Consider the following 23146-nt stretch of genomic DNA (forward strand, 5'->3'; position numbering starts at 1 on the left):
TCCCTCAATGTTCAGTTTTCTTTTTCTCTGCTTTTTGTTTCATTTTTCTTGAGGTGAGTATCTCACTCTGTCACCCAGGCTGAAGTGCAGTGGCACGATCACAGCTCACTGCAGCCTTGATCACCCATCCTTCCACCTCAGCCTTCCGAGTAGCTGGGACCTCAGGTGCGCACTTCCCGCCCAGCTTATTTCTGTATTTTTGGTAGAGAGGGGTTTTGCCATGTTGCCCAGGCTGGCCTCAAACTCCTGCACTCAAGTAATCCACTCATCTCAGCCTCCCAAAGTGCTGGGTTTACAAGCATGAGCCACCACACCTGGCCTAAAATTGTTTTCTTGCTGTGAAAAGTAGTTATTTCGGCAAGCACATGTAGCAGGTAAACTACTTTTTGTAGTTCTGAAAATATCTTTATTTTGGCCTCTCTAATTAATGGTAATTTAGCTAATTTTAAGTGTTTAGGTTACAGTTATTTTTACCTCAGCAATGTGAAGATCAGACTCTAATATCTTTCAGTATCTTTTGAGAGAAAAGAAATCTCCCATTTAACTGTTGTTACCTTACAGATCATCTTTTTCTGTCTGATAGCATTAAGACTTCTTATTAACCTTGATTTTGTACTTGCTCTGTGGTGGATTGAGGTGTGGATATATTTTTATGGATTTTATCTTCTCTGGATTTGATGATAATGATGCTTTTAATCTAAGGTATTCTACTGACCTTTAGTACTAGGGATATCTTAGACATTATCTGTGCAAACATTCTTATCTGCCATGGCTTCTATATTCTATTTCTAAAATTTGTTCTGTGTTAAGGCTTGTATCCTCCATGACTTTTAACGCTGTTTCAGTTTTCATCTCTCTGTATCTCTGTATCACATTCTCAGTGAATTGCTCAATCCTGTTTTCCAGTTTACTATGTGCCTTTTCTACTATATCCTTTTCTAATATATCCTCTCTACTAGGATTTTTCTTTTTCAAATAATTAATTTCAATTTCCAAGAATTTTTGTCATTTTTTTGTGTACATCAATTCTTATATTTTCTTTTGATTTTGTTTTCAAAATTTCTTATTCTTTTTTAAGATATTTCTTCCTTAACTTCTGTATGAATCGTCAACTCTTATTTTTATGTTTTATTTTGATTGCTCTGTAAATATATTTCCTCTTGCATTTTTTAAAAAAATTCATGCTCTTTCAATTGTGTTTGTTGACTTTCTTAGCTTTAGTTTTCCTCAAGTGCTTTGGAAATCATTTTGCAGGTTCATCCTGACAGTGACTTTTTTTTCTCTCTATCTCTATCTCCTTCTGTTTATCCCAATCACTGAGTCAGTGGGTGGGATTGGCTTAAGTTTTAGGAGCTAGGATTTGTCTGCCTCCTCTGTCTTCCTGGTTTTATATAATGGTTTATCTCCAAAAGCTTTTTTCAGCTTCTTTTCACAGTTTGGGGAATCACATCTTAGTGCCATTTTTATGCACTGAGACTTGCTCAAGTCTTTTGCCAGGTGGTTCTTTTTAATCTCCACTAACGTGCAATATTAACCCTTGGTGCATCTAACTGCTACTAGACCTGGAGCTTAACTATTCTATAATGTCAGCCTTGCATACTACTTTGTATTCGGTTACACAGTGACTTTTACTTTTAGTATGGCAGTATCTTGATTTTTTCTTTGCTATATCTCTTATACTTTATTCTGTTATACTTTGTCAATAATGTATCTTATACTTTATCTGTAATTGCTGAGTACTGTTTTAAATAGAGAAGTCTCTAAAGTGTCTATTGCCAGTACCATCTTGACCAGAAATCCTGTCAAAACAGCTTGCACATACGTATTTGGAAATTAGGATGTGACCTAATTTCTTTGGCATATATGTGATTCATTCTATTTATTTGTTTAATGCATAGATATGCTACAGCAAAACAAGAATAAGAATACGAATTCATGTTCTCAGGGCATGACTTCCAGACTCAAATTGGGTGGATTCAAATCTGTTATTGATACTTGCTTCCTGCATGACTCATCTTTTCAATACCTTTGTTTCCTCATCTGTATTTATGACATATCTACTTCATAGACATCTTGAAAGGATTAAATAAAATCTCAAAAACTCATGTTGTTCAAGGTTAAAAAATATATATGTATATAATGTGTGTGCATATATATGTATAATTAGCATAGCTGTGTGAACCCTCAATGAATGTTAGCCATTATTTGTACAGTGGAGTTGCATGATATACATGTTTAATGTATAAATTCATTTATAGCCATTCTCTTTTGTAAAATACATGTAGCATAATATATTTTAGACATATATATTACTATATATGATATATTAAATTGTACTTTAAAATGAAATATTATCAAGGTTGTTAAACTTCCCCTACACTGTATTTCTGTACTTTCTGGGTCATTTAAATGATCCTCAAAAGTAACTTTGACTACTGGATATTTTTTCCATATAGACTGACTTTTAAGACTTAAACCACCGCTCCCCCCCATCAGATGCAATTATTAGTTGTCTCTATACTCGTCAGTGTATTTTTATGTCAGGCATTGGCAATTATATAAAGCTGTACAGTACTGAAAAATCATTTGGGCTCAAAATCAGAAGATCTAGGTTCAAGTCTGGCCTCTTCCATTATCCAGTCACCTCACCTTTCTTGATGTCAGTTTCTTCACTTATAAAACAGAGATGATAACACCCACACATCAGTGTGTGTGTAAAGATTAAATGCAATAAGGTGTGAGAATGCAATCTATAAACTGTGAATCACTAGATAGTAGCTATGATTGCATGTCTTTGTTACAGCAGCTTCCTTCCATATTTACATAGTCCTATGGAAAGTAGGTAACCCTGAGCCTGGAAAGTTATTGGATCTCCAATCCATCGTGGACTTTTTGCAGTAAGGAAAAACTCTCAGTGAGAGTTTTATGAATAATGATTCTTTGGGGATGGGAGTGAAGTAGATATACATTATCTGGTATTTGTATTTGACAGCTTTAACTGCTAAGACCAAAGTATTAGAATCCTTTGCTCTTTCAGCCACAGCATACAATATTTAGCTTTTAGCAATTGGAAGCAGAAATAGGAAACCTAATTTTAGTCCTGAGGTAAGTAGAGCAGGCATTTCCTTTCCTATTCAGATAAAATTATTACATACCTGTAGTGGAATATGCCGAACAAATCTAAGAACTAAGCCATTTATCCTTCACTGATGGCCCTATTTTAAGTCACAAGAAATGTGCTCTCCACCAAAGTCCCTAATACAGTTTTCTCCTCCTCCTTCACACGCAAACATAGCCAAAAGTACTCTAAATGGATCATATCTATGCTTCCTAGAGCAGTGCAAAGGTTAAAGTAAAATTTCTGCTTCTGGGAGCCCAGAAAAAGGTTAGCACACGAACATAGCCACACTCAGCTGCTTTATAAACCCTTTCTTTCTTAGCTATCTTCCTAACTTGCCACATTTGATTCAAAAATCAAAACAATATTAGAAGGTATACACTGTGTATCCTGCTTTTACCCCGTTCGGCCCCCACTACCACCCACTTCTGGTCACTGTTACATCACTAGTTTCTTTTGTACTCTTCTGGTGTTTGTTTATATAAACATAAATATAACAATATAGATACAGATGTATTTTCCCTCTTCTTACACAAAAGGTAGCATACTGTATATACTATTTTGTCCTTGCATTTTTTACTGAATAATTTATATTGGAGTTTCGGGGATTAAATCTCCACACATGGAGAGCTTCTTCATTTCTCTTTAGAGTTGCATCTTATTACATTAGAAGTATATGCCATTGCTTATTTAACCAGCCCCTCATAAAGGAACACTTTTTTTTTCAATCTTTTGCTGATGTAAAATCAGCACAGTAAATAACCTTAAATACTGTCATTTTGTATATACACAGGATATCTCTAAGGTACATTTCCAAAGGTATGATTACTGAGTCAAAGAGTGAATACATTTTTTAAGAATTTTCCATTATTTCAATCACCTCAAAACAACAGATAATAAGGGCGTCAGGGAAGGAGCCTGGTGGCTGTGGTGTGCAGGCAGACTTGCCTTTGATCTGGGTTTCATCCTTGACTTGGTCATGGCTTTGGGCAAGTTACCTCCCATTTCATGGAGCCTTGGTATCACCCTCTATCGAAAGTGGGGGCTGGTCCCTATCTCAGTGGAGTAATTATAAAATTAGAAGAGATAATGGCTGGATCTTGTCTGTACTGCCACCTTTAAGATGCTGGGATTATTAACCAAAAAATGGCTACAAACCTGATGCCAGGCTCACTTGCTTTTTTTTCTTTCTTTTTTGTTTTTAAATTATCAGATTGTAAAATGACTTTTTCTTTCTTTTGATGTACTATTCTATCCATTTTAATATATACATAGATTTGTGTAACTACTCAGAATCAGAATACAAAATAGTAAATGTATTTTCAATTTGGATAGATACGGGCTAGTTGCTCTCCATAAAGGTTGTCTACCCACACTGCACTCTCCCCAACAATATATGAGTGACTTTTTCCTCACAGCCTTGGCAAATGATAGAGTTGGTTATTTGTTTGCTGTCTGTTATTGTAGCCTTCCCCATGCAGAAACATAGCAGCAGACTAGGGCCACAGCAGCTGTCTGGTCCTTCTTCCCTTGATTAAAGTTCCTTAAGCCACAAATCTGAAGCTTAAAAAGAAAAATAAATACTAAACAGAGGCCTCATATTTTAATCACATTTCAGAGCAGCTACTTTCCCCATCTGCTCCTCAAACAGACAGCTTACTTTACAGCCCTCTGTTATTCTGAATAACTGAAAGATAACTGAAAGAGAGTAGAAAAAGTCATCTCAATGACAGTTGTATACCTTTGACATGGTAACTGTTCTTGTTCACAAGTTCCAGTGCACATACAACCTCTTTTTTCTCATCTGCCTCCTACCTAATGTCAACACATTAGAAATAAAAGCTGATTAAGATCTTATCGTGTTGAATTTTGTAAACATACTAAAAGAAAGAATGATATTAATAGAATTGACATGAGAAAATTGGACTAAACTGTTTGAAACATCTACTTTCTTTGTTGTAGATGTAAATTAACCAAACTTAACCAAAATATTAGATTTACAAATCTCTGGCTTATGGGCCAGATTCAGCCAACAGGCTTGTATCGCTGGCCTCACATAATCTTTCAAAATTAGGAAATATTACATTAAAATCCAGATTTTCCTGAATAATGAGAATATCTGAGAATAATATGCCCATATTATCATATCACCACTGTTAGTTGGGGCATACACTCTAAATCACCACATTTTTTTTTTTTTTTTTTAAATAGAGACAAGCTGTCACCATGTTGCCTAGGCTGGTCTGGAACTCCTGAGCTCAAGCCATCCGCCCACCTCGGCCTCTCAAAGTGCTGGGATTACAGGTGTGAGCCACTGTGCCTGGCTTCTAATTCATTACGTTTTTATACGTGATCACTTTATTCATTTTTTTCTACTTATTCTTCAGAATACTGTATAATTTAATAAAAATTTTAAAAAGTTTTAACAGCAGCAAGCACTTCTTTTTGTTATTAGTATTTTCAGATGTCCATATAGTATTTAGCAATAATATTTCAGTTGAAAGAATTTACAGTTATTATGACTAAAGTGTTTGTTCTTACAGACATGAAATCTGCCATTTGATTTAGTAGTTGGATTATTTAATATAAAGCTTTTTTCCCCTTTTAATACGTGAACATATTTTCTTACCATTTTGGGAAACTGATTTTTATTACTTTCTGAATGATTCTTGCTTTTTATCATCTGATATATTGATTATTTCATAATCATGTATGTCATTTGACTTTTAATATATATCTTTTAAAAACTTTAGTTGCTGAGAAATGTTGGGCCAAGGTTCATCAGAGTTATGATCATATTTCTTCTGCATTTCGATCCCCGAGCTGACAAGCAGACTTACCATATAACTTCTCATTGATTTTAATTTTCCAGACTTTGCAGACCCCTGTTTATTTAGGTGAGCTGTAATCACTTTCTTACCCTACTCCCTACACTCTCTGCATTGAAATCTATCATTTTATAAACAAAGATTGCAGATGATGGACATTGCTTTCTTTGTTAACACTGTACCAGAACTATGAATGCTTTGTTTATGAGCAAATTAATTAAGGTTTGCCTCTGTTTTAAAAAAGGAATTCATTTAATCTGGTTGTACTCATTTTTAAGAAGCAAAATTATTTTTATGACTTGTTCTTTGTTATTATCATTGTTGTTATCTAAGAATAATTGCTGCCAGAACAAGGAATCTAAATGAAATAGGAACCAAAGACTTATAGTAAAGGAACCAAAGATTTATGGTAAATAGTAGTGGTATGTTTAGTGGGACTTAATTATGAAAAATATTTAACAGAAGGCTATTTAAATGCAAGTTATAATTTTAACTGTGGGAATAATGAAGAGCAACAAAGGATAAATGACACTTTAATTTTCATTTTTGTAATTTCTAACAAAGTTGATGGTAATGCAATATGACATCTTGCCCTTATTGTTTATCTTTCTATTATGGTTTTTAAAGAGGTTCTTGTTTTTTGCAAAAATATTCAGAGGGTTTTTTAGTTTTCCTAAAGGTGTCTCCAGTCACTAATGTTTATATTATTCTCCTTTCAAACACCCATCGAATCATGATCCTTGCTTATTTTCTTTATTTCACTATTCAACTGCTCTTACTGGCTTTGTGATGTGAGTAGTGTTCAAATATAATTTTCATTAACTCCATGAAATCCCACATCTTTCCCAATATTGACTTTGAGTAAATTTGCATATTTTTATAGGCATAGATAGCATCCCAAAAGAACAGACATGTTTACACCATCCAATGATTAGAGAAAGACTGACCAACAAAACTTTTGTCATGAAGAGTAAGAACAGGCTCTTTAGTGTTGAGTAGGGAAGGATATTTGAGAAGGGCCCAATTAGTGAGTGATGCATGTATCAGTCAGTTTTTTATGTTGTTAGAACTTTTGATTGGGTAAAGAATATTCAGGTAATGGGACCTCTCTCCTGTTTTGCCTTCAGTCTTCCAAATATGGGAATTGTCTTAGTCCATTTTGTGTTGCTATAACAGAATACCACAGATTGCATAATTTATAAAGAAAAATGTATTTCTCATGGTCCTGCAGACTGGGAAGTCCAAGGTCAAGGGGCCTACATCTGTTGAGGACCCACTTGCCACATCATCCCAATGGCCAAAAGCAGAAGAGCAATAGAGCATGTGTATAAGATAGAACAAGAGAGGGTCAAACTCACTTTTATAACAAACTCACTCTCACAATAATGAACCCAGTCCTATGATAACCACATTAATTCATTTATGAGGGCAGAGCCCTCATAACCTAATCACCTCTTGAAACTCCCACTTCTCAACGTTGTTGCATTGGGGATTATGTTTGCAACGCAGGAACTCTGGAGGACACATTCAATCTATAGCACAAACGGTGAATTTCTGGATAGCAAGATTCTGAAGCTTTTCAAGTTTATTATAAATGCTTTCTCATCTCAAATAACTCATCAACTATGGCATTTTTTAAGTACCATAAAAGTGTGTGTTATGTTGGTGTGTGCATGTGTATAAACTTCAGACCTTTAAAAAAGTGATTTCTTCACAGTAATAAGATGGAAATTCATGCATAGCATTGACTAAAGTGGGCTGCCAGTGTTGATAGTAACATTTATTTAGCATGAATAATATTCTACTATCCAAGAAGGATATTTTGCTATGTCATAGATATGAAACAAAAGAACCTAGCGCCAATGGATTCACCATTATATTATAATAGATGCTCCAAAAAAAAAAAAAATGCATACCAAGGGAAAAAAGCCCCGATAATTGGACTAGGTGAACCATAGGTGCAAGTAACTACTCAAAGCAGGGGTTTGTTTAGTGTAATCTATTACAAGATACTTTGTTAGAAGTAGGTCTCGAAGTAGAAATAATAAAAGGAAAAAAAACAGTAATCTAAAAATGAAATGATTAAATGTTATAAACACTAAACAGAATTTTTTAAAGGCTGATGCTTATGGTTCAAAGACTTTTGAATAATTAAAGACCAAGACTTTTCTATGTTTTCTATATGTTTAGTAAGTTCTGTAATTAATAAATCTTATCCTAACCTGAAATGATCTCTCGCATCTGAATTTCCAGAAGCTTCATTTTTCTGTATTATATCTTTGACAAATAATTTTGTGCAGACCCTGAACAACTCTTCTGCTGTTTTCTGAAACTATTTGTTTAAATCTCATATGGTTATTGAACTACTTTTGTGCTAACAACTTCCCAAACAAACTATAAGCTTCCTATAATCCTTCATATTTCCTAAAATTCATGACAGTGCCTTGCTAATAGCAGAAATGGCCAAAATAGTTTTTTGATTTGAATCAAGCTGATACAAACTCATTCTTTTACACAATAAGAAAAATTAACTTTACTCTTATTTAATGTATAGTACATTTATCTCATAAAGCTATGCAAAGTCTTTATAGCAAATATTAACAATTTCTGCTTTTATGAAACTTATAATTTCTTCTTTCAATATAGGTTATGAGTGGAATTTCAGATTCATGTTCTAGAGATTTGCTAAGACAATAGTGCTCATGAGGTAACATGACATGTTTGTGAAAATGTCCAGAAACAGGTATTTTCTTACACTGTGGGTAGGTATAAATTAGTACAACTCTTGGTAAACAACTGATCTATGTATGTATACCATACCTAAAGATGTTATTATCCTTTCACCCAGTGTCTAAAAATCTGTTTTAAGGAAGCATAGAAAAAGCATTATCCACAGGAAACTTTACAACAGTATTTTTAACCAAATTTGGAAACAACCTAAATGATAAACAATAGTGAATGGTAATGAAAAAATTACGATGCAATGATGTCTTGTTATTTTACATAATTTTTTCAAATAATTTGCTTAAATGTGGACTTTCTTTTTAAAAATATACGAAATTTAGTATTATCACTACTTTGCAAAAAATGAAAGCAGAAAAAAAGTCTGAGAAAGACATGCAAAGATATCAACAGTTTAATAGTTATTTGGTTTTAAATAATAGGTCTGTTTTCATTCTTACACTTATTTGTATTCTTTAATAATCCTGTAAAAATCATGTATTACCTTTTTTTTTTTTTTTTTTTTTTTTTTTGAGATAGAGTCTCACTGTGTCATCCAGGCTGGAGTGCAGTAGCACAATCTCAGCTCACTGCAACCTCTACCTCCTGAGCTCAAGCAATTATCCTGCCTCAGCTTCCCAAGTAGCTGGGATTACAGGTGCCCACCACCACATCCAGCTAATTTTTTTGTATTTTTAGTAGAGACAGTGTTTCGCCATGTTGGCCAGGCTGATCTTGAACACCTGACCTCAGGTGACACACCTGCCTCAGCCTGCCAAAGTCCTGGGATTATAGGCATGAGTCACTGCACCCAGCCAAAAATCATGTATTACTTTTTAAATGAATGGAAAACTTAGCTGCTTTTTTTAAATCTAAGAAACAATAATCATTAAATCAAACTTAAATCATTCTCTTGGGAAACATATATTTCTTTTTTTTTAGTTTTTTAGTTTTATGTGTATATATACACACACACACACACAAACACACACATTTAAGTCCTAGGGTACATATGCACAATGTGCAGGTTTGTTACATATATACACATGTGCCATGTTGGTGTGCTGCACCCATTAACTCATCATTTACATTAGGTATATCTCCTAATGCTATCACTCCCCACTCTGCTCACCCCACGACAGGCCCCAGTGTGTGATGCTCCCCTTGCTGTGTCCAAGTGTTCTCATTGTTCAATTCCCATTGATGAGTGAGAACATGCGGTGTTCGGTTTTTTGTCCTTGCGATAATTTGCTGAGAATGATGGTTTCCAGCTTCATCCATGTCCCTACAAAGGACATGAACTCATCCTTTTTTATGACTGCATAGTATTCCATGAGGTATATGTGTTGCATTTTCGTAATCCAGTCTATCATTGATGGACATTTGGGTTGGTCCCAAGTCTTTGCTATTGTGAATAGTGCCGCAATAAACATACGTGTGCATGTGTCTTTATAGCAGCATGATTTAGAATCCTTTGGGTATATACCCAGTAATGGGATCGCTGGGTCAAATGGTATTTTTAGTTCTAGATCCTTGAGGAATCACCACACTGTCTTCCACAATGGTTGAACTAGTTTACAGTCCCACCAACAGTGTAAAAGTGTTCCTATTTCTCCACATCCTCTCCAGCACCTGTTGTTTGCTGACTTTTTAATGATCACCATTCTAACTGTGTGAGATGGTATCTCATTGGGGTTTTGATTTGCATTTCTCTGATGGCCAGTGATGATGAGCATGTTTTCATGTGTCTGTTGGCTGCATAAATGTCTTCTTTCGAGAAGTGTCTGTTCATATCCTTTGCCCACTTTTTGATGGGGTTGTTTGCTCTTTTCTTGTAAATTTGTTTGAGTTCTTTGTAGATTCTGGATATTAACCCTTTGTCAGATGAGTAGATTGCAAAACTTTCCTCCCATTCTGTAGGTTGCCTGTTCATTCTGATGGTAGTTTCTTTTGCTGTGCAGAAACTCTTTAGTTTAATTAGATCCCATTTGTGAATTTTGTCTTTTGTTGCCATTGCTTTTCATGTTTTAGACATGAGTCCTTGCCCATGCCTATGTCCTGAATGGTATTGCCTAGGTTTTCTTCTAGGGTTTTTATGGTTTTCGGTCTAACATTTAAGTCTTTAATCCATCTTGAATTACTTTTTGTATAAGGCATATGGAAGGGATCCAGTTTCAGCTTTCTACATATGGCTAGCCAGTTTTCCCAGCACCATTTATTAAATAGGGAATCCTTTCCCCATTTCTTGTTTTTGTCAGGTTTGTCAAAGATCAGATGGTTGTAGATGTGTGGTATTATTTCTGAGTGGTATTAGCTCTGTTCTGTTCCATTGGTCTATATCTCTGTTTTGGTACCAGTACCGTGCTGTTTTGGTTACTGTAACCTTGTAGTATAGTTTGAAGTCAAGTAGCATGATGCCTCCAGCTTTGTTCTTTTGGCTTAGGATTGTCATGGCAATGCGGGCTCTTTTTTTTTCCCATATGAACTTTAAAGTAGTTTTTTCCAATTCGGTGAAGAAAGTCATTGGTAGCTTGATGGGGATGGCATTGAATCTATAAATTACCTTGGGCAGTATGGCCATTTTCATGATATTGATTCTTCTTATCCATGAGCATGGAATGTTCTTCCATTTGTTTGTGTCCTCTTTTACTTCATTGGTTTGTAGTTCTCCTTGAAGAGGTCCTTCACATCCCTTGTAAGTTGGAGTCCTAGGTATGTTATTCTCTTTGAAGCAATTGTGAATGGGAGTTCACTCATGATTTGACTCTCTGTTTGTTATTGGTGTATAAGAATGCTAGTGACTTTTGCACATTGATTTTGTATCCTGAGACTTTGCTGAAGTTGCTTGTCAGCTTAAGGAGATTTTGGGCTGAGACGATGGGGTTTTCTAAATATACAATCATGTCATCTGCAAACAGGGACAATTTGACTTCCTCTTTTCCTAATTGAATACCCTTTATTTCTTTCTCTTGCCTGATCGCCCTGGCCAGAACTTCCAACACTATGTTGAATAGGAGTGGTGAGAGAGGGCATCCCTGTCTTGTGCCAGTTTTGAAGGGGAATGCTTCCAGTTTTTGCCCATTCAGTATGATATTGGCTGTGGGTTTGTCATAAATAGCTCTTATTATTTTAAGACACGTTCCATCAATACCGAAGTTATTGAGAGTTTTTAGCATGAAGGGCTGTTGAATTTTGTCAAAGGCCTTTTCTGCATCTATTGAGATAATCATGTGGTTTTTGTCTTTGGTTCTGCTTATATGCTGGATTACGTTTATTGATTTGCATATGTTGAACTAGCCTTGCATCCCAGGAATGAAGTCCACTTGATCATGATGGATAAACTTTTTGATGTGCTGCTGGATTTGGTTTCCCAGTATTTTATTGAGGATTTTTGCATCGATGTTCATCAGGTATATTGGTCTAAAATTCTCTTTTTTTGTTGTGTCTCTGCCAGGCTTTGGTATCAGGATGATGTTGGCCTCATAAAATGAATTAGGGAGGATTCCCTCTTTTTCTATTGACTGGAATAATTTCAGAAGGAATGGTACCAGCTCCTCCTTGTACCTCTGGTAGAATTCGGCTGTGAATCTCTCTGGTCCTGGACTTTTTTTTGGTTGGTAGGCTATTAATTATTGCCTCAATTTCAGAGGCTGTTATTGGTCTATTCAGGGATTCAACTTCTTCCTGATTCTTAATAATGAGATTCCTGGCTTTTAACAGGTTTTAGGAACTTCAGAATAAAAAAGGGGAGCTAGAGCAGTTTAAAGTACTGGGCATCTGATCGAATTCACCGTTACACTGCCATGACTCTTTATCCTTCTAGATGAAACAGGCCTCAATACAAATTATCAGTCTCCTCATACCTTTACTGACCTTCTCTTGGCTTATCAATACTAAGCCTAATGACTGTATGTTTTCAGTGTGACCACCCCAGGCTCTTCCCTGCTCATTATTTTCTCATTTCCTTCTTTTACTTAGTACAGTATTTTTAATGTTCATCAGTATTGTAGCATGTATCAGTAATTTTTTCTTTTATATTACCAAATAATATTTCAGTTATGAATATACCACCTTTTATTCATCTATTGATGAATATTTGAGTTGTTTCTACTTTTTAGCTATTGTGAATAATAATACTATAAATATTTGTGTACAAGTTTTTATGTAAATATATATTTTCATTGCTCTTTGTTACATATCTAGGCATAGAATTACTGACTCATATGTTAACTTTATGTTTAACATTTGAGAGACTGTTAGGCTGTTTTCCAAAACAGCTGCACCATTTACAGTCCTACCAAGAGTGTATGAGGGTTTCAGTTTCTCCACATCTTTGTCAATACATGCTGTTATTTATCTGTCATGTCTGTTCCCTTGATCTGTACGTGTCTATCTTTTTGTAGGTACCACACTATCTTAATTACTGTAGCTTTGATATGTTTGAAATAAGGAAGTAAGAGTCCTCCAATTTTGTTCCTGTTTTTTAAAATGGTGTGTTTGGGCTATTCTACGTTCCATCAATTTCCATGTGAATTTTAAGATCAACTTACCAATTTTAGCAATGAAGTCAGCTGGGATTTTGATAGAGATTATATTGAATCAGTAGATCAATTTGGAGAATTTTATCATCTTAACAACAGTAGAGCTGAGATCCATGAACCTGAGATGTCTTTGTATTCACTTAAGTCTTTAATTTCTTTCACTGATATTTTGTAGTTTTTAAAATGTAATTTTACTCTTCCTTTGTTAAATTTATTCACAAATATTTTAATTTTTAATACAATTTTAGATGGAATTGTTTTATTATTTCATTTCAGATTATTCATTGCAGTTTAGAGAAAACAACCAATTTTTTTAACACTGAGTCAATGCCAAAAGAAAATGATTGATTTTTGTATATTGATCTTGTATCCTGCAATCTTGCTGAACTTGTTAATTTTTGTAGATTTTTAGAACATTCCTTTGGCTTTCTTATGTATAAAATCAGTGTAATGCCTATCAAAATACCAGTGACATCCTTCACAGAAATAGAAAAAACAATCCTAAAATTTATATGGAATCACAGAAAATCCAAAATAACCAAAGCTGTTCTAAGCAAAAGAACAAAACTGGAGAAATCACATTACCTGACTTCAAATATACTACAGATTTATAGTAACCCAAAACAGCATGGTATTGGCATAAAAACAGACACACAGACCAATGGAACAGAATTGAAAAACCTCGAAACAAATCCATACACATACAGTGAACTCATTTTTGACAAAAGTACCAGAAGCATACGCTGGGGGAAGAGATAGTCTTTTCAATAATTGGTGCTGGGAAAACTCAATATTCATATGCAAAGAATGAAACTAGACCCCCTTCTCTCACCATAAACAAAAACCAAATCAAAATACATTAAAGACTTACACCTAAGACCTCAAACTATGAAATTACTACAAGAAAACATTGGAGCAGCTCTCTAAGACATTGATCTGGGCAAATATTTCTTGAGCAACATTCCATGAGCACAGGCAGCCATAGCAAAAATGGACAAATGGGATCACATTAAGTTAAAAAGCTTCTGCACAGCAAAGGAAACAGTCAAGAAAGTGAAGAGACAACAAACAATGTGAGAAAATATTTGCAAACTACCTATCTGACAAAGGTTCAATAACCAGAATATGTAAGGAGCTCAGAAACTTTACAGGACAAAATCTAACAATCCAATTTAAAAATGGGCAAAAGATTTGATTGAATAGACATTTCTCAAAAGAAGACATACAAATAGCAAACAGGTATATGAAAGCGTGCTCTATCATTAATCATCAGAAATGCAAATCAAGACTACAATGAGATATCCTCTCACCCCAATTAAAATGGCTTATATCCAAAGATAGGCAATAACAAATGCTAGCCAGGATGTGGAAAAAAGGGAACCCTCCTACAATGTTGGTGGGAGTGCAAGTTAGTACAACCACTATGTACAACAGTCTAGAGGTTCCTTTAAAAACTAAAAATAGAGCTGCCATTATGCTAAGTGAAATAAGCCAGACGTAGAGAGACAAACAATGCATGCTCTCACTCATTTGCGGAATCAAACGAAACAATTGGCCGGGTACAGTGTGGCTCATGACTCTAATCCCAACACTTTGAGAAGCTGAGGTCAGGCAGATCAGTTGAGCCCAGGAGTTCGAGACCAGCCTGGGCAACATAGTGAAACTTTGCCTCACAAAACAAAAAACAAAAAAAAAAAAAAAAAAGCCAGGCATAGTGGCACATGTCTGTAGTCCCAACTACCCGGGAGGCTATGGTTGTCAGAGGCTGGGAAGGGTAGTAGGGGGATTGGGGAAGAGGTGGGGATGGCTAATGGGTACAAAAACTATAAAGAATGAATAAAATCTATAGTCACAATAGAGTGACTATAGTTAATAATAACTTAATTGTATATTTTGTACTTAAAGAATGTAATGGTTTATATCTCAAAGGATAAATGCCTGAGGGGATGGATATCCCAGTCTCCATGATGGGCTTATTTCACATTGCATGTCTGTATCAAAACATCTCATGTACCCCGTAAATACATACACCTACTATGTACCTAGAAAAATTCTTTTTAAAAAGATCATATCATCTTAAATAGAGGTAGTCTTACCTCTGTCTTACTCTTTCCCAATCTGTGTGCCTTTTATTTCATTTTCTTGTCTAGTTTCTTTGGCTAGAACTTCCAGCATAATGTTGAATAGAAGTGGCAAGACTAGATATTTTTTGTTCCTGATCTGGGGGGAAAACATGCATTCATTCACCATTAAGTATGATATGAACTGTGGATTTTCCATAACCGCCCTTTCATGGGTGAGAAAGTGCTCTTCTACTTCTTGTTTGTTGAATATTTTTAACATGAAGAGGTGTTAGATTTTGTCACATGCTTATTCTGTGCTCCTTTATGTTATTCTTGTCAAATATATTTATATATGTGATAGGCCCAGCAGTACTTTATCCTACAATATTGTTTTGTACAATTTCTTTTTCAGTCAAGGAAAGAAGGAGACGAAGTATGCATTCGTTGTATCTTTTATAATTACTTTTACTTGTGCTGCCCCTTTTCGTTTTCTTGATGTCAAATTATCAACTGGATTCTTGAAGAAGTTTCTTTAGTGTTTCTTATAATGTAGATAGATGTGTTATCAATAAATTTTCTCAGTTTCAGTTTCCTTGGGAACGTACTTATTTCACCTTCCTTTTTGAAATAGAGTTTTGCCAGAATGAATTTTTTTTTTTTTTTTTTTTTTTTTTTTTAAGATACAGCTGGCTCCATCACCCAGGCTGGAGTGCAGCAGTGTGATCTCGGCTCACTGCAACCTCCACCTCCTGGGTTCAAGGGATTCTAATGCCTCAGCCTCCCAGGTAGCTGATATTACAGCCACATACCACCCGACCCAGATGATTTTTTTGTATTTTTAGTAGAGACAGGGTTTCACTATGTTGCCCAAGCTGGTCTTGAACTCCTGGCCTCCAGTGATCCACACACCTCGGCCTCCCAACGTGTTGGGATTACAGACGTGAGCCACCATGTCCAGCCCAGAATTAAAATTTTTAAGTAACAAGTTTTGGGGTTTTGTTTTCCCGTCAGCACTTTGTTTATATCATCCCACTGCCTTCTGGTCTCCATTGTTTCTGATGAGAAGTCAGCCACTGATCTTTTTGAGCTTCCCTTGTATGTGAAGAAGTATTTTTCTCTTACTGCATTCAAAATTTTCTCTCCCTTGAACATTTTCACTTTGATGTGTCTGAGTATGATTCTCTCTGTCCTCATCCTACTAGGAATTTGTTGAGCTTCTTCAATAGGTCAATTAATGAATTTTCATCAAATTTTGGAAGTTTCCAGCCATTCTTTCTTTGAGTATTATTTTGTTTCTTTCTCTCATCTCCTTCTAGTACCCCTCTTATGCATATGCTGCTGTGTTTAGTGGTGTCCCATATTTCTCTGAGGCTCTGTTGTTTACTACATTCTTTTTTCTGTGTTTTCATTACATAATCTCTATCAATCTGTCATCGTGTTCACTGATTCTTTATTCTGCCAACTGAAATCTATGACCGCGCCCCTCTAGTGAATTTCTTACTTAATTATATTATATATTTATTTCCATCCAGAATTTCCACCTTTCTCTTTTTTCAAAATCCATATCATCAAAATACTTTGCTTTATTGTGTGCAAAGAGTATTAGTGGCTTTTGACCTTCCTGCATTTTTATTTTCTTGAAAAATTAGTGATTGATTCTCTCCAAAATAACCAGGGGAGAAATAAGGCAGAAAGTATGTCCTGCTCACGGTCTCCACTCAGTTCCGAGACTAATAGAACAGAATGTAACCAGACTCTGAGTTCTTTGCGATATCTGAGGTCAATATATAGAATTCTTCAGTAATTTGTACATTCATTTTTTTCTACAGTGTCATCAAAGGACAAGCAGAAATCTTGATTCTTAAGTAGTACAATATAATGGCCTCACCTGTGACCACTTCCACAGTGAATCATAATAGCAACAAGGTCATGCATTCTGTCTGGATTGGTTGCATCCTCTGAAGTGTTACACAGACAAAGTTCCAAACAAAAAACTACCTAGTAAGAAAATTTCGTACATCCGTGAATTTAATCCATATATTTAAATCTTTTCAGATGTAGAGCTATAATCATGGGTGGTTTTTAAACTTTCATTCATGTGCTTCCTGTTTGCTACAACATTCTTCACAGTAATGTTTGTATTCACTTCATAGAGTTTCTGTGTTGCTAAAAACCCTTAAACAGTGAATAATTGATGTATTTTGTTCTACATCACAGGAAGTTCTTTAAAATCTTCATCTTTGCTCCTGTAGTTTCACAAGTAATACATCTGGTTTCATTAGTTAATGTTTTCTGAAAAATTTCATGAACTACATTGGGTCTGGTGTGCTGTTGTTATTTTCTGTATCAATATTACCATTTGGTAAGTGACCATTTTGTTTATCCTACCTTCTCTCTTCTTATGAAATATCAGCAATTGTATTTAGTAGGTAATTTAAGAACCCATGGGCATCTTGTTGCATGCGGAAAAGCTCATTTTCTTTCTGTAATCTTGTTTTGAACTTCTCGGGAGATATTACTTCAACCTTTTCCTTCTGTGTGGCTACACTGTGGAAGAAAGTTGCTGAGCACATTAAAATTTTCCTTCTTCCTAGGTTGTCTTGTATGCTAGAACTTTTTCCTGAAATGGATGACAAAAATAAAGCGTATGAAGTACTGAATTCCCAAAATTGCACATATTCCCCAAATTGACTAACCCAAAAGTGCCCACTGCAGGTATTCCCAAAATTGACTAACCCAAAATAGTGCTCATTGACTGGAAACCATTCTGGGCCAATCTCTTTCTCTAATGCTGAAGCACTGGCACTCGTGATCCAGATGGAGGCAGGGGAGGAGAGAAGCCAGGCCACCCACTTGCATTGCAAAGCACACAAACCCACACACCACACCTGGCCAGCCACAACTGCCTGATTTTTTTTTAATAATTTCTGTCTCTTTATTAATATTATATATCTGTTAAAATTTTATAATCATACTTTCCTTTTGTTCTTTAAGCATAGTTTGCTTTAGTTCTTCAAATATATCATATTTATAATGGCTCCTTTAAAATCTTTGTTTAGTCTGAAATCTGGGTCCTCTCACAGGCAGTTTGTGTTCACTATTTTTTTCCTGTGTATGAGCTGAACTTTCTTGTTTCTTTGCATGTCTCTCTCTCTCTCTCTCTCTTTTTTTTTTTTGGAGATGGAGTCTCGCTCTGTCGCCCAGGCTGGACTGGAGTACAGCGGCACAGTCTCGGCTCACTGCAACCTCCACATCCCGGGTTCAAGCAATTCTTGTGCCTCAGCCTCCCAAATAGCTGGGATTACAGGCACCTGCCACCACGCCCAACTAATTATTTTTATTTTTTGTACTTTTAGTAGAAACAGGGTTTCACCATGTTGGCCAGGCTGGTCTGGAACTCCTGACTTCAAGTGATCTGCCCACCTTAGCCTCCCAATGTGCTGGGATTTACAGGCGTGAGTTACCGTGTCTGGCCTCTTTGCATATCTTATAATATTTTATTGAAAACTGGACTTTCTAGATAGCATATTGTAGCAATTCTGAATATTAGTCCTCAGTACTCATTGTTGTTGACCTGTTTATTCATTTAATGACTTCCCTGGACTATTTTAACAAAGTCTATTCACCACCTATGTGAAGCTTCTGATGTCTCTCTTCAGAGCACAAGCGTTTCCCATGCATATAGTCCTCCTGGGATGACAGTAGCTATGACAGACTCCCTTTGACTGTCTATTTCCCTGATCTGTTATGCTGTTTGCTGCTATTGGTATCATACCTACCCGTTAAGCTCTAGTAATTGCTGGAGTAATGCTCTGTTGTTTCCAATAATACCCCAGGGAACAAATTGCTGTACAGTCTGTTCCAATTAAATTCTGTCCCCTATACTGAACTAATTTTGAGGCCATTCTTTGAAGTTTATTCTGAAGCCAGGAGGATTGTTCTTAGCTGTCTCTTTGATTCTCTCTGGCAAATACCTTCATGTTCTTGGGCGTGTTTTTCTGTTTTGTTTAATAACTGATATCCAGTCATTTCCTATTGTTCACTGAAATGACCTACTACTTAGCTTATTTCTCTCATGGAGATACTAGCCTCCTCTTGCTTACCATCAAAATCTTCATTGTTCAAGCACTCTTGGGCTTGAACTCTCCCACACTCTATTCTCGATAAAGTCAGTTCTCTTGGGGAGAGCTTTGGAGTTCTCTGTTCTTATGACATTCTCCTCCCCCTGGGCAAAATCTTGGAACTACTAGCGGTTAGGAACAGCAGCCCACTTTTCATGCAGTGGTAAACCTGTTTTATGAGCAGAGCAGTGTGCAGAGGAGTAGCCTCTAATCTCTTGACTTGCTTCTCCCAGCATGGGACCTGTGCCCTAAGGGTGAGCTGGGGCATGGATGCTCCAGTGTTCTTAGTCTACCTCACCTGGAGCAGAAGAACTTTTGCTCTACAGATAAGGTCTTGGTACAGAAAGGGAACCCCTGGCCTCTCAACTGTACTTGAGTGGAATTTTACATCTGCAATACATAGCTGGGTTCATGAGAAATGCTGATGGCTTGCCTCTCTGTGGAAGATATCAGAGCCCTTGGCTGGGAGGTGGGGAGAAGGGGAGCCCTGTAATCTTGACCACACCTGCCTGTAGTGGAGCCTCTGTCCTGCTGAACTGGTGAGTGGGAGTGAGGAAGAGAGTGGGTTGTGACTCAAGTGCCAGTGATTCTCATTGTTCTTCCCAAGAGTTAGGAAATTGTCTTGCATAAATGTTTCCTCATTGGCTGTGTGCCCTTGAGACAATTTTCAGAGATTTTAAATGATTGTATTTTTATAATTTTTTTACCAGTTATGGTTGTTTCACTGGGGAGCTCCTCACTCCGCGTCCATTCCAGAAGTGAGTCTGGGCTATTATCTTTTGGACATTATCCCATAAACCTCTCTTCTTCTTCTCAGAAGGAACTTTATTACTGTGTGATTTATAATTTATCAATATATTACTTGTAGCTCTAGAAATCGGCATCATGCCATAAACCACTTTGTACACTGCATGTCAATAAATTACAACATCCTCATATATCAATATTGTATGTATAGACTTAGTGCCAACATGTATGAATAGGTACAACCTAACATAAGTACACCTGTTTATATACGTGGCATTCTGTAGGTCATATACAAGGAAAGAGAATAAGCAATTCTGGGTTACAGTCAATCTCAGTTGTAGTCATGCTACTGCCTCCAAACCCAGTGTGACAAAGCAAGGATGGGGAAACTTTCTCCTTTCCCCATCCTTGATGGTCCCCCAGTTAACTCAGGATATGCCGGGCCACGCCAGGCCCTTTTTCTTCTCTAGCAGTTTCTTCCCAGAACCTCCCGGCAGAAGGTGGGCTTTGTTTTGTCCTCTGTTTAAAGAACTTTTTCTTTTTTTTTTTTTTGGAAACAGAGTCTTGCTCTGTCACCCAGGCTGGAGTGCAGTGGCATGATCTAGCTCTCTGCAACCTCTGCCTCCCGGGTTCAAGCGATTCTTCTGCTTCAGGCTCCTGAGTAGCTGGGATTCCAGGCATGCACCACCACACCTGGCTAATTTCTGTATTTTTAGTAGAGACAGGATTTCTCCATGTTGGTCAGAATGGCCTTGAACTCCTGGCCTCATGTGATCCACCTGCCTCATGTGATCCAGCCTCCCAAAGTGCTGGGATTACAGGAATGAGCCACCATGCCTGGCCTAAAGAACTTTCTTTAAAGAACTTTGTCTAAAGTTGTTTGGAACTTTAAGAGTTCTTCTTTGCTCCTGCAACCCTCTATTCTGTCCAAATGTTCACTGACTACTAATGCTCTATTCTAATTTACCTGAAAAAATGAAGGACCGACCTTCTGGATCTATTGCTTGATTAAGCCTTCAGGTACCTGCATACAAGATATATAAAAGGCTCAGTTTTATTCCATTTCCTTGGGTATTTTGTTTTGTTTTAATAACTGATATCTAGTCGTTTCCTATTTTGTTCACTGAAGTGTCGTGTTATGTTTTACCCACATGCAGAGTTAACAAGTTTCTATTATGTGTGATCTCCATTTTCAAAAATGTCTGAGGGCCTGTAAAATACACTTTAAATGCTTCAGGAAGTCAATCATAACCTTTTATATTTGCCATAGTTTGCTTTCTTGCCTCATCTCTGATCTCCCTGAGCGCCACTTATACTTACTGCTTTCTCTTAAGCAGACCATCTATTTTATGTGTCAGTGCTTTTGCTTTTCAGATACTTAATCAAATGATTGTCATAGAATATCCTGATAGTAATATGAGATATCAGAGATATCAGGGACCCACTCCACACCTATAAAATAAGTGACTACATTTCGGGTTTGTTTTGTTTGTTCTTTTTTTTAAGATAGAGTTTCACTCTTGTTGCCCAGGCTGGAGTGCAGTGGCACGATCTCAGCTCACTATAACCTCCGCCTCCCAGGTTCAAGCAATTCTCCCGCCTCAGCTTCCCAAGTAGCTGGGATTACAGGTGCCCATCACCACGCCCAGCTAATTTTTTGTATTTTTTAGTAGAGACAGCGTTTCATCATGTTGTCTAGGCTCGTCTGAAACTCCTGACATACGATCTACCCGCCTTCGCCTCCCAAAGTGGTGGGATTACAGACATGAGCCATTGCACTGGCCATGGGGATTGTTTTTTATAAAGCTCTTCATTTGATTCTAAAGTTGCTTAAGAACCAATGCTATTCTCTCTTCTTTTCCTGCAGTGGCCTCCCTATCATCAAGACTTTGCTTGGCAAAGTCTTGCTTAACAAAAAGTAGGAAAAAAAAAAAAAAAAACCTAGACACAACTAAAATATTACCTTCCTTGAAAAGTTTTTCTCAATTCTGTCTGTATTCCTCAGCTAGCGGATATTTGTTATTCTTGGATAATTAGTATTAGAGCTCTCTTTCTGGGTTTAGGGAGTACCCTACATTCTGAATCAGAGATATTTTCTATCTTACAAGCTTAAAATGCCTACTACTTACTCTCCCAGCCTCTCTTACACATTGGGCATAAGTCCATAGACAGGACTGCCAATCAGGCATACTCACCACAGACTTTGAAACAAAAATTAGAGACATGACAAAAACGTAGACTACAGACTCCATTTCTGGAGTCTTCATTTCTGAAGCAGCAGTAGCAGCTACTTCCAGTTTCCAAATATAACAGAAAAGTTATTATAGTGGCAACATATATCTTGCAGCTTCCAGACAGTAGCATTGCATGCTGCACGCTCCTTTCCTGGTTGGGTAACTTCCAAAGCTGTTTCTATAGCATCCTGAAGAATTCTGTGAGGTGCTTCATATCCTTTAATAAATGTATTTTCTGCTGAAATTACAAGTTGGGTTCTATTGCTGGTAACTAAGATGGAGGGACACCTCTGTACCCCCAAAGCACTTCATTCATAAGCCAATATCGCAATAAACCAAACTATCTTATCGTTAATTGCCAGTAGAATGTCAGTGAACTGAGTCAAGAAGGAAAGAAAGCACATTCTAGCCAGAAAAGCATAGCAGGAGCCTGTGTAGCTGGAAGGGACATAGAAGGTACCAGGGACTAAAGGGATAGTGTGTCTGGAAGATCAAGTGAAGTAACTGGTGAAGAGTGTCCATGGATAGGAAGTTGTTAGAAGAATTAAGTAACTGAATCATACTGTTAGCAGTGGTGAATCTGTATGGGTTTGCAACAACCTCAGTTCTTACCTCCTCAGAAAAAAGAATTCAGCAGGGCAGAGTGAGAGACTGAGGCAAGTTTTAGAGCAGGAGTGAAAGTTTATTAAACAACTTTCGAGTAGGAAGGAAACGAAGTAAAGTACACTTGGAAGCGGGCCACGCAGGTGATTTGACAGATCAAGTGCATGGTT

The 23146-nt window shown here is 36.6% G+C and overlaps 1 protein-coding gene and 1 pseudogene across 10 annotated transcripts in view; one reads left to right on the forward strand and one right to left on the reverse strand.

Moving 5' to 3' along the window:
• The window catches only part of MBD5 (methyl-CpG binding domain protein 5), a 505406-nt gene that overhangs the window by 277358 nt on the left and 204902 nt on the right, over positions 1-23146 (forward strand). The window contains exon 4 of one of the 10 annotated variants that reach the window (XM_073019662.1): positions 5330-5422. The exons of 8 other annotated variants lie outside the window; for them this stretch is intronic. The gene's annotated coding sequence lies outside the window, so the exon portion shown is untranslated. Of the gene's footprint in view, positions 1-5329; positions 5423-5871; positions 6016-23146 lie in introns of those variants that run through there. One more of the 10 variants, XM_007964932.3, reaches the window with a different exon arrangement.
• On the reverse strand, positions 16990-17948 carry LOC103217054 (ubiquitin carboxyl-terminal hydrolase 12 pseudogene; annotated as a pseudogene).

This window comes from Chlorocebus sabaeus, chromosome 10 (assembly GCF_047675955.1).
Source record: "Chlorocebus sabaeus isolate Y175 chromosome 10, mChlSab1.0.hap1, whole genome shotgun sequence".
Taxonomy (NCBI): Eukaryota; Metazoa; Chordata; class Mammalia; order Primates; family Cercopithecidae; genus Chlorocebus; species Chlorocebus sabaeus.